Here is a 10,196-nt window from a genome sequence, read left to right as displayed (position 1 = left end):
TTTTGTGAAATAATTCTGAAATCTGTGTCATATCTGAATGTGCACCTGATGCTTGGTTTGTCTATTCAGATTGCTTTTTTTCTTACCTTTTAGCATGACTTGCATTTTTTCCTTTGAAGGTCGAATAAATGGGAGTATTATAAGTATTATAATAGGAATTATTAAAGGTAATAGGAACTAAAATAAACAGATGTTTAGTGTGAAGGCTATGTTAACCTGGATAGGTATTGGGCTATGTTTAATATTTACTGTAGCTATAGATGTCAGAGGCTTTAATTTCCTCTAGGTTTCTTGTTTTTGTCTTCCCTAGTGTCTGTAGGTTTCCCTAAATGTCCCTAAGTAGACCCTATACCTTGCAGCTCTTTTCAGCTGTGATCCTGCTGCTACTCTGGAGCCCTGATGATATGGTGGTAAGATTTTGTGGGAGGGGATATGATTAAATGTCAGTCTTTTAATGGGCCCATGTCCGTGGGTTTTGATGTTCACAAGTGTTTTGAAGTTTTTTTATTTTATGTTGTCCCACTCCATAGATGAGTCAAGAAGGCTAGAGGGAGCTGCTGTAGTTGAGTAATTTACCATCTTTCATGCTACACAAGGCTCCGGTAGCTCCGGTAGTCTTTTCCTTTGCTGAGTAGGCTTGTGTTAGGGAGAACTCTGAGAATATTTCACAATGTTTCAAAATAGTTACATTTCTCTCCAACCTACACTCCCTTTCCAGAAAGATGAGCATTTGTTCATAGCTCTTTACTGTGAGAACCAGGTGGGGTTCCTGATAATAAAACTCATGAATAAGCAGGGACCCACCCATTAGATTGTAACACCAGGAATTTCTTACTCTCCTGCCAGCCCACATGCATCCTCTAGCAATGTGTCAAAGTGTCTATTTAAGTGTTCCTACCAGGAGAGCAATCCCAAACCTCCAGTGGTTTCTGTTCCAGGTAAGTTGATCATAACTATAGTTCTCTGCATTCACACTCTCTGAAGATTTAGGGTAGTAGGTTTGCCACTATGGCTCCAAGAAAAGTCATTGATTTTCAGTTTGTTCAGCTTTCTGCTGCTTTCAAAGACTGAACTGATAACTACAAGGTTTTTTTAATGTGAGAACTGGAACCAGAAGTTGCTCTTCAGAGAATGACTATTTTCCTGTTTTTCATCCCAAATTTCTAAAAGAGTTTGGGTGGGTTAGAGAGACACCTAAAATGGGAAGTTTAAGAGAACAGACATTCACTTCTCTAGGAAAAGAGATCTGGCATGACTGAGGTTTCCACTTGAAGCTCACAGACTATCTGAAAGTGGTGGCAGATCTTGTGTAAATTCCCAAACACAGTGGTTTCATAGTCCTGGAATGGGTTATTCAGAGAGCATTGAATCTGTGTCAGAGAAGAAATTTCCCCAGCACTTCATCAATAGGCAAAGTCCCATGCTTGTCATCCCTCAACCAAGCCTGCGTTCTCACTGACCAGGAGATCAGTGCTGAGCCTCTGAGAGCCTCTGAACAAAGGCTGGGGTCTGAGCTGTGTCCCAGGATATGGGATCCTACCTGAAGAAGCACAGGTGTAACTGCTGGCCTCAATTTTTATGCCCTCAATGAACTTCTGGCTGAGAATATCAAGTGTGGGCCTCACAGACAAAAGTCTTCCTCCAGTTTTTCCAAGTAGTAAATATTGAAAACATTTTGTCTTTAAAAATTGATAAAAGCAAGGACCACAAAATTCTATTACTTAAAATAGAGTAATAGTATTTGTAAGTGATATATGTCCCTTTATCCTAGAGAGAAGAGAGACAGAGAAATAAGTCCAAGCTCCTCATTCTCTTATTTTTATTATAGTATCAGGGTAGTACCAAGAGAAGAGGGAAAAGTTGGACACTGAAATGGAAGGTTCTGCCAATTCCACCTGAGGACTCCAAGGGTGTCCTGCTCATGGAGATTCTAATTGTGCCCATTTCTCCATTAGCAAGTTCCCTAAGAGGATGCACTCCAAACTTGGGTAGATCTCCCAGAAGATAGGGGATTCCGCTCCTAGGATGTCCAGCTGTACTTGGGGCAGAGCAGTCTTGGGGTCTATAAGGAGAAGGGATAGTAGCAGAGCCAGCACCCTCTTTGTTTGGATAAGCTAGCTATGCCCCAGAAGTAAAGGCTTACTAGGAGGAGTGGGCCTACTTAGACAGTCATTATCCAATATGTCCAAAGGGGGTCTATTAACCTGGTTGGTCATTAGACACATTATGCAAGATTTAGAGCCATAAAAGCCTGGCCATAGGGGACTTCAGTCCACCTGCCTTGCTTCTTGCAGAAGAGATCCAACCCAAAGATCATATTGAAGCTTAATGTCCATTAATGGGATACTTTTCCTTGTCTTGTAAGGGGTTCTGAGGCCATGTCTTGTTACAGTAGGAGATTAGTTTTTCTTCTTTTAGATCTTGTAATCCAAATTGTTTCCAGTGGGCCAAATGGCATCTGAAGAGAGAATTCTTGGGGACAGAAGAAGAAGCTCCCATGCTCCTCCTTAGGAGAAAAGTAGAGAAAAAAGAAAGAGAAAGTCCATTACTCCTGAGAAGCCCCTCCAACCCCCAGGTGGCATCCTTCAAACAGGATGTGTCAAAAGTTCCTGGTGTGAAAGTGACCAGAGGTGTTCCTCGAAGTTGCTATGACCAACCAGCCAACTAAGGGCTCAGGAAGAGGGGATACTAGTGTCCCCCCCTTCCCCCATTGCATTCTAGATTACAGATGGGTGCCTGGTGTATGGACCTAAATACCATACCCTGAAAGCAGTGCCCCAAAAGTCATGCCTTGAAGAATATGCCCTGACGGCCATGGCTTGATGACCTCATCTTTGATAAGCATGCTGTGGAGGCTGTGCTTTAGTTTCTTGAAGAAACTACCATTTTTTAGCCCATGGAAGACACTAGAAAAGTTTTACAGGGTGGGGAGGAACTACCCAATTTTGGAATTTAAGTAGTCAGTAGAAGACATTGACGGAAAATAGTAAAGACAGGGATCCATCATGATCTAAGTGACATTTCAACACATATAGTCTTTACAGCCAACTTCCCTAAGAAACGGTCCCTGGCAGAGTGGCTAGACCAGATATGTGAAGGAGATCACATCAGACCAATTATGAGGAGACCTCACATGAGAGTCTTAAGATTAGCAGCTGTCCTGGTCATTTAGGTGGCTGCCCCATGCCCAAGACAGACAACTTGTATAAGGACAGGAATAAAGAGAGCACATCCAGTCTCTGGGTCTTATTACCATTGCAGCCAGGATACTAACTTCCAGCCAAAAGGCAGGCTTTCTTCTCCCCATAGAGTAGATATGGGGTAGAGGATAGCAGCCTGAGCAATCAACATAAAAGTGTCCCAATAAGATGATATTTCTCAAAAAGCCCCTGAAATAAGAGTAAAGAAAAAGAGAAAGTATACTTACTGAATTTGCACCAGCTAAGAATTCTGATGAAAAGACTCAAAGCCCCACATTGGGGGCCAAATGATGAAGTTTTGAGGTGATGAGGGGTCAGTCCAGAGTGGATGGCCAAGAAAGAATTCTTGAAGATGTCTTTGGTGAAAATAGGTGAATTTGTCAAACCACAGGCGCAGGACTCAGGGGCAGAAAGAGCTGTTTTATAAGTGTTGGGGGAAGACCATTTTATGGAGTAAGAGGGAAATAAAGTCAAGAGGAGTTCCTAAAGGGATTTTTACATGCTGAAGACTCAAACTATTGGAGGCCTAGCTATTGTGAAGATAAGGTTGTTTTTCCCTCAGGCAATGGATTAAGACATCTTTGAGTTCCTAAACTAGATGCTGTTGATGGGATTTCCTTTTTCTGGTAAAGTGGTGGAGACTCTTATCAGTTTAGCCATTTTTTTTTTCTTTTCTTGGTTTTGGGTAGCCAGGAGTGTCCAAGGAATGTCACACATTGCCCACATTTGGGAAACACACAGTTGGGACAATGTGAGATATTCCTTGTGGGAAATGGGGATTGTGTGCTAGCTTGTGCTTTGTCCCTCAGGCAGCCATGCTCCCTCATCAATGTGATGAAAAGGTGAAGTAGGGCAATAGAATGGTAGAATAGGGCAGAAGGACCTGGAGGCTTAGGAGAGGTAAAGGGATCTTCTGGGCTGGTAAGTGGGAGGGGCTTATGGACACACCCTCTTCAATTGTCCCCTCCCACCCTCAGAAACCTTTTGTAACTTTTCATTGCTTTGTGATGTAAGCCTGGATATTATATATGGTCCAGCAACTGCACACTCAGAGCTCAGTTACCTATAGGTAGCCTGTGATTCAGTTACCTATAGGAAGCTTTGTGATTCTCTCGTTTCTGAATAGCCCTACTGAAAACCATGTTGTGCTTCACCTTCTTTTGTGGGTTGGGGTTGCTTCTTCTGTTTCTGTGCTACCTGATAGAGATTCCATTCCCAACTTGGAACACGAAATCCATCCGGAAGGTAAGGAATCCTGGGGGTGCCCTCACCAGACATGAATATAGTTTCTATTTCTAGTCCCAAATTTTAAAATGAGTTTGGTAGGATCAGACACATCTAAAATGGGAGGTCTAAAAGAACAGACATTCACTCCTCTAGGAAAAGAGATCTGGCAGGGTTAAGGATTAAGAAAGTACTAAGGTTTCCACTTGAAGCTTGCAGACTATCAGTGTGTGGTGGCAAGTCTTGGATAAATCCCAAACATAGGGATTCTGTAGTCCTAGTCTGGGTTTAGAGAGTATGGGATGTGTATAAGAGAACAAGGTTCTCAAGCATTTGATCGTGGGTCACCTGCTCATATGAAGTCTCACTCGACCAAGCCTTCATGTTGGGTTGATCAGAAGAGTGCTGAGCCTCTGAGACACCCTGAGACACACTGAGCAAAGATTGGGGTCCAAGCTCTGTCCCAGGACACAGGGTCCTACCTGAGGGAGCACAGATGTGACTGTTGGTCCTCAAGTTATTTTTTTAAAGCTTAATTTGAGAGAGTGAGAGTACACACACAAACACACACACACACACACACACACACACACGTGGGTGGAGGAAGGGCAGACAGAAAGGGATAGAGAATCCCAAGTGGACTCTGCCCTGACAGCACATATGGAGGGCTTGAATTCATGAACAGTGAACAGAAACCATGACCTGAGCTGAAACCAAGTGTCAAATGCTTAACTGTTTGAGTCACCTAGGCACCTCAAGAATGTCTCCGTTTCTGAGAGAAGAGTGAGAGATGAGTCACAGCCCCTCATTTATTTTTATTCTAGCATCAGGGCAGAGCCAATAAGAGGAGGAATGGTGGTACACTGCAAGGTAAGGTTCTGCTTATTTCACCTGAGCTCTCCAAGGGTGACCCTTCCTGTCCTTTCCATGAGGTTTCAGTTCCATGATTTTTTTTCAAAAAAAATTTTTAACGTTTATTTTTTTGAGAGAGACAGACACAGAGTATGAGCAGGGGAGGGGCAGAGAGAGAAGGAGACACAGAATCAGAAGCAGGCTCCAGGCTCTGAGGTATCAGCACAAAACCTGACGTGGAGTTTGAACCCACAAACCATGAAATCATGACCTGAGCTGAAGTCAGCCACTTAATTAACTGAGCCATGCAGGCGCCCCTCACTTCCATGATTTCTGAGGATGTCATTCCCCTCCCAAAATGGAGGCCTCAGAACAGTCAGAACTGGAGGCCCTTAGATTCTTTGTTCTGCCCATCCCTGGTATGGAGCCATGATGGAGCTGGGCAATGAGTGTTGGCCAGTGTGGCCCTAAGATGTCAAGAGTCAGAACTTTTCTCTCCTGATTTTGTGAAAGACCTGTGACATCAAGGATACTCAGGATTCCTCCTTGAGGTACTAACCATTAACTTCTGGGCTTCCCAGAGGTGGTTTGAGCATCACATGACATAATGTAAATGAAATACTTTAATACTAATGAGTATCATATCATTGACCATTTGACCTCATCTATGGTTATTGGGGCATTCAGAATCTAATATCCCAACAGTGTCCTATAAAGGGACTCCTATATAATACCTATGTTTCTACCTTCACTACATATCACCCACTCTCCTGGTTTTCCAGGTTGGAAATGCAGTCAGAGAGAAGAGGAAGAGCTAAGGAAGCGGATATTAAATTGGAGGAGGTGACTACTCTTTCCCCTTCTATCCTGATCCCTCCTAAAGCATGATTAATGCAATCTTATGGATTCAGTGTAACATGCCAGTCATGGGAGTGGGTAAACATACAAATGGGTATGTGAATGAGGTCCTTAGGGTGAAGCCTACTGAGTGTATTATGATGTCATAAATGCAGGGCATTGTGAAGGGGCAGCAGGTTTCAGGCAGCCCCTCCCTTGGCAGGTCAGCAGGTCCTCCTTTCCTTGTTCTCTGGCCTTGGCTACAACTTTGTACCTCCTATCTCCTGCAGCCCCCTAGGTCGTCATTATGATACCATCCACATTCGTCAACTGTTATGTCCAGACCCCTTCTGCGAGGTGTGTAATAACACCACTGCTGACATCAAGTGTCTGCTGTACCCAGAGGCCCTGGAAGATGCTACTCCCTTGCCTTCCACAGCTCCTGTGACTGACTCATTGTTCGCTTTGTCCTCTGCTTTCTCAGCAGACCCTCCAGGGGACCTAATATCAGCTTCACTGCCTGAGCCTCCCCCACCACCTGCCTCCACCTTCCCACCTAACCCAGTGACCCCCTTGGCTGGCTTTTGTCCACCCTCACCACTGGATCACTCTTTGCCAGCAGAGCATTTTCCTCCCTTGGAATTCGATTTTCCTGATGACTACTTCCCACCCCAACCCCTTGCCTTTTCCCTTCTACCACCATATGATGCTCAGAGAGTGGACTCTTTTGCTCAACCAGAGGCCAATTTGTCTCTAAATACCATCTTCTCTCTTGACCCCACCCTTTCCCAAGATGTCAACCCATTATCAGAATTGTCCCAGACAATGAATCCCACTGAGACCTGTGCTTGTCATCATGCACCACCAACCCTGTCTGTTTCACCACCACCAGACTGCACTTTAACTGTGACTCAGTCTAAATTCATTTCCATCACCTTGAGGCCTGTTCTGGAGAACTCCTCTCCAGATGGCCCTGCTGAGTTGACCACTTATATTTCCAGAATCACAGGCATTGATGATGCAACCTTGTCTACCTCAGACTTCTCTTGGTGGAAAGGTTATCACAAAGACTTCTTCCCTTCTACCTTGGCTCAATGTGATTTCAGCCAAGAGTTTCTTGCCTTCCATTCTTCCGAGACTTCTTCCAGTGGAGACCCTGTGGCCAACCTTGTAGAGCCTGGCAACCTCTCTTTCCTAAGCCCTGAAGTCCTGGCACTTCTGGAGAAACAAGTCAAAAAGAGGGGTGATTTCTTGATATGGAAGGGAAAGAGGAACAAACAGCTTGGGCCAGACTACACACTAAATTCTTCAGGAAAAATGTCAGAGTCAATTGCTAACAAGCATAACTTGGCAGCCTCCCTTCCTTTCTGGAACAGCAAAGACAAATCAAAGGCTATGCATGTGCATTCACAGCCCCCATATCCTACCACCTTGGCAGAGGGCCATTTACAGCAAACACCTATCCAGCTCTTCTGGGGTCTCCCAACACTGCATTGCGAGTCCTTGCCCTCAGCTGCCCGTGTCTCAGATGATGGTTCCTCAATTTTTACTTTCAATAGAATCTCTACCTCCACAGACCAGGAATCCCCAGTCCTTCCCCATCTGCTTCCTCTGGACTTTCCTGAGATCCAGCCTCAATTCCTGCCTCAAGCCCAACCTCAAGCCCAACGCCAACCTCAGCCTCTACCTCTCACTCAAGTCCAGCCTGAGTCCTACCTTCAATCCCCACTCCCAATCTTGCCATCTAGTCCTCTACCCCAGATCAAGATTTCTGGAGTGTATTTTCCTAGACCCCAGAATGAATCAGAGTCTCTCATCTCCTCTGAAATTCAACACTTAGAATGGAATATTTTGCAGAAGCAACAGGAATGTTTGTGGGGTTTACCCAGTGTGGTTCAAAGATCCCATGAGGACTTTTGTCCTTCACCTCCCTGCCTGTCTGACTGCCGGGCCTCTCACGCCCATGGTGCAGTCTCTATCCTTCCTGGACTGTTTCCTCTCAGTGATGAGGTTCGTAAGAAACTAGAGCATCACCTGAAAAAGAGGCTTATCCAACACCGATGGGGCCTTCCTCGCAGGATCCATGAGTCTCTATCACCAATGATGCCTCCAAGGAATTTTTCAGAAAGACCTGAGATGAAGCACTCTCATGGACTCCCACAGATCTCTAAGAGTCAGAGTAGCAAAACTCTAAATGTTGGGTTGAGCCAACCTGAAAGCTTCCATGAAGGGCACTCAGAAGGGCCTCAGCTAGAGGAGGCCATTGGGAAGGATCTGGGAAACAACCCAGAGGATGGGCCAAAAGATCATCTGTTTAGTGACCCAGAGAACTCTTCAGATAAGGATACAGGATATGATGTACAGAAAACACATAAAAGCCTACATGAGAAAACTTCAAGGGCATCTGTGGAGATTCTAAGTCAGAGACAACATGAAAATCTCCTGAAAATACATTTGAGCAAAAAGTCTGAAGAGATCAATAAAGGTCACCTGCCGAGTGCTGTGCATAGTTCATGGCAAAGTATGAAGGAGATATTGCTTCCTTCTGAGAAATTCCACACTGATATACAACAGAGAGTTCTGCCACCATCAGTAGGTGGGGACTACTGCCTGAATACCTCCCGGGAGCTTTCCTTCATTGAATCTACTACACAACAGAGGCTGGAATCCCATATTAAACAATTTCATAGTAGGATGGTACATGGCCTTCCCCTGAAGGTCCTTGAATCCATAGATATCTTTTTATTGAAAGAGGTCCCATCCTCTTCCAATGTTGTCCCATTCAACGTTTCCCTCATCAATCAACTGGATTTCTGAGGCCAACTCTAAATCTAGGGTCTTCAAGTCCTGTAGAGAAAGCTCTAAATCTCTCCATGGAGACAAAATGGGAGCAGCAAATTCAGCCCACATCCTGGATGATTCTCTCCCTGCCACCTCAACTCTGGGCAAAGAAAGGCAGGGAATCCTGGCAAAATCACCCCCTCATATCAACCACGAGCTGGCACAGGATGTTCTGAAATTTAAGGATGGCAGACAGACTCTTCAACCTATCAGACACAGCACCATACACAAAGTGAGTCAGAGACTGACTATACTAGCCAATAGATGGCTTGCAAAGCAGCCCACAAGGTACGCCGGGGCCAGACGTGAGCCAAAGGATAAGACCGTAAATCCCAGTGACCTAAAAAAAAATGCAACATGGCAAAACGATGAAGAATCCAGAACCTATTCCTGTGCCCAAAGTTTCCAGGGACATGGTCAGAGCTGAGGAGCTTGGTGTGCATCAATAAAAAACTAGAGATATCTTGACAACCAGCAAGCCAGAAAGCCTCCAAATGATAAACGTGAATGCAAATAATGTCAAACCTGTGACCATTAAAAGCCACCCACCAAATATATCAATTACCCAAGATCCTAAATTAACAATCCTTAAAGAAAAACTGTATAAAGAGTTAAAGCTTAAACTGGAGCAAAGAGAGCATAGCCAGGCCTAGAGCCAACACAGCAACCTGCCCCCCTTGACTTACAAGCCCTCCCTGACTCAATATCAGGGTGACTCCAGTGGGAATATGGGAACTTTCCAGGGGCTGCACATCCATCTCGAGAACACAAGAATTAGTATGGGACAACCACAGGAGCCCTGGGTCCCTAAAGACCCAGGTCTTAAGGAAGCACCAGCACAAGAATTTCCCACCAGCTGAAAAGTTTGGTAGAAGGAGTGCAGGGTTGGGGACTTCTAACCCATAAGGAAGAGGTTCCCTACTCAGGACGTGGCACTGCAGAAGAAGCTTGGGAGTCAGTCTTCCCACACCTTATCACAGAAGGGTCAGCCTCACCATAAAAGCCTTTTTAGAAGAATAATGAACACTATTTTACAATACCTTAAACGAGGAGAAAGTGTAAAAGAGCAGAAAACTATCAGGAAAAGGGCATCCCCCTGTCTGTGCAAAGCAGAGGCATGGTTCAAGGTGGAGCTGCCTTTACTGGGATGACTGAAGCTCAGAATATCAAGAAAGATGTTGGGAAGGTCCTAGAAGAGAAAATGTCGCACTGGCATGCAATGATAGCACCTGCCCTCAACAG

At 44.8% G+C, this 10,196-nt stretch overlaps 2 long non-coding RNA genes across 2 annotated transcripts; one reads left to right on the top strand and one right to left on the bottom strand.

Annotated features, from left to right (window-relative positions):
- Positions 1–1,804: 1,804 nt before the first annotated feature.
- LOC115276386 lies at positions 1,805–3,857 on the bottom strand. Its single transcript, XR_003901910.1, has 2 exons — positions 3,428–3,857; positions 1,805–2,506 (listed from the first exon to the last, which is right to left on the bottom strand). It is a non-coding gene; the product is annotated as an uncharacterized LOC115276386 (long non-coding RNA).
- Positions 3,858–4,362: 505 nt separating this feature from the next.
- On the top strand, positions 4,363–6,527 carry LOC115276388. Its single transcript, XR_003901912.1, has 4 exons — positions 4,363–4,445; positions 5,249–5,294; positions 6,059–6,119; positions 6,404–6,527. It is a non-coding gene; the product is annotated as an uncharacterized LOC115276388 (long non-coding RNA).
- The last annotated feature ends 3,669 nt before the right edge of the window (positions 6,528–10,196 follow it).

Source organism: Suricata suricatta, chromosome 13 (assembly GCF_006229205.1).
Source record: "Suricata suricatta isolate VVHF042 chromosome 13, meerkat_22Aug2017_6uvM2_HiC, whole genome shotgun sequence".
Taxonomy (NCBI): Eukaryota; Metazoa; Chordata; class Mammalia; order Carnivora; family Herpestidae; genus Suricata; species Suricata suricatta.
Note: the sequence above shows the minus strand (reverse complement) of the source record. Positions and strands in the feature narration are given on the sequence as shown.